Below are 2,254 nucleotides of genomic sequence, written 5' to 3'. Positions count from 1 at the left end.
CACCTTTCTTTGAGGCTAAAACGGTAGGTACAACACAAGGGCTAATGCTTTTCCTAATTAGGCCTTGGTCTAAAAGCTCTTGGAATTTTTTAGCAATTTCAACATTTTGTTGGGGAGTCATTTTGTAAGCCGCCTTGTTAGGTAAGGATGCTCTGGGTATGAAGTCTATTTGATGGCTTATGGCTCTTTTAGGAGGTAAGGTGGCTGGTTGTCCATCACTCACTATCCCTTTGAACTGTTTCAATAGATCTTGAACCTCTATTGGCAAATTTGGTTTCTCCTTTTTGTCTTCCTCTTTAGGTTTCATTACTAATGCAAACCCTATACCTTCACCTTCCTCAAGTGTATTCAAGAACTATTTTTCACTCACCAAAAGGACATTAGGACCTGTTGCTCTCTTTTCACCTTCCTCAATGATAGATTGGATCTTGAATGTGACTCCATCTTTCTTGAATGAATATGCATTCTTGGCTCCATCATGAATAGCTTGTCTATCAAATTGCCGTTGTCTTCCTAATAGAAGATGGCATGAATCCATGGGTAAGACATCACATAACAATTTGTCCTTATACTTCCCAATGGTGAAATCCACCCATGCTTGCTCATTGACTAGGACATGTTGGCCTTTATTCAACCAAGTGACCCTATATGGGTTGTTTTGAGGTATCCTTTGTAATTTAAGCTTACTCACTACCTCTTCTGACACAATGTTGTTTGTTGACCCTGAATCAATGATGGCTTTGCAAACTTTGTCCATAATCTTGCATTTGATCCTAAATAATGATCTCCTTTGGCTAGGCTCTTCTCTGACGGGTTCTTTTATCAAAGTTCTTCTTATCATTAGGTTGTCACCTACCTCTGATTCTAAGGTAACCTCTGAAGTCTTGCTGCTTGAAGTCTCTTCTTGAAGATAGTTCACTCTCATTTCACTACTCTGTGATGATAATCCCTTCTCTAGACACCTATATGTTGGATGACCAAGCTAATTGAAATGGTAACACTTCATTGAGGCAAAATATGAGGAACCTCTACCTTGTCCACTAGACCTTCCTCTAAAACCACTGTTTGACCCCCTTCCTCTATTGAATCCTCCTTTTCCAGTGCCACTTTCTTGCTACTCAGTGAGTTTAGACTCACCTTGTGTTCTTTGCTCTAAATTTATTCCTCTAAAGACACCCCTATGGCCTCTATTTTCTTTTCCTCTACCTCTACCCCTATTACTACTTGAATCATGTTTTCTTTTCAATTTTTCGTCCACTTCAAGGGAAAGTTGATAGCTTTGATGAACTGTCTTTGGGCTCATTAGACTGATTTCCTCTTGGATGTTCCATCTTAGTCCATTTAGGTACCTAGCAGCCTTAAGGCTTTCTTCTTCCACCGCATGAGATATAAGACTAAGTTTGTGAAACTCCTCCATATAACCACTTACATCAAGGTCTTTTTGTCTTAGGTTTTATCTTTTCCTATGAATCTGCACTTCATAGTCATCAAGGAGATAGACTTCTTTGATTTTGACTAACATCCCTTTCCAAGAAGAGATGGGTGTTTTACCCACTTTCTTCCTCTCATCCTGCACAAAATTCCATCATGTAAGAGCAGCTCCCCTCGTCCTGGACTTGGCCACCTTGACTCTTTGAGCTTCAGTTATGCCTTCACATTCAAAATGGTTCTCCATGCCCTCTATCCAATCTAGAACCACTTCCGCTTCCATCTTACCAGTAAACAATGGCAATCCTTCTAGTGATTTACCACTTAAGGCTTTCAATGCCTTTAGGAAAGGTTCTTGTTCTAAAATAGGACCAGGTTCAGGTACTTTGTCTACTTCTGACACCTCTTTACCCTTCCCTTCTACTCTATCAACCTTTACCAACATTTCATCTACCTTGGTTTCAATTTCACCAAGCTTACCTTCTAATTCTATCAACTTTTCCTTCAGGAGTCTATTCTCTTCCTCCTGATCATCCACTTTCTTTGCCAACTCTTTATTGGTCACCATGGTATTGTCTCCTATAGATTCCACTGAGGACATCTACTCTCCTAGCCTAAATCTTATAGGCTTCGATACCAATTTGATAGGGTCAACCTAGCTTGCTCACACTTCAATTAGTTGGTGTTTCTCAATTCCACCAACCTCACTGGGTCTAGCTATGCTCCAAGACCCCCATGTACTTCCCAATCTCTTCTAGGATTTTCTCTTTGCCAATCTCAAGGTGTTTGAAACAAGTGTTTGACTAAGAACCCTACCATTTCAATG

The sequence above is a fragment of the Cryptomeria japonica genome, chromosome 11, assembly GCF_030272615.1.
Source record: "Cryptomeria japonica chromosome 11, Sugi_1.0, whole genome shotgun sequence".
Classification (NCBI taxonomy): Eukaryota; Viridiplantae; Streptophyta; class Pinopsida; order Cupressales; family Cupressaceae; genus Cryptomeria; species Cryptomeria japonica.
The sequence above is the reverse complement of the archived record's forward strand: the minus strand, read 5'-3'. Positions refer to the sequence as shown.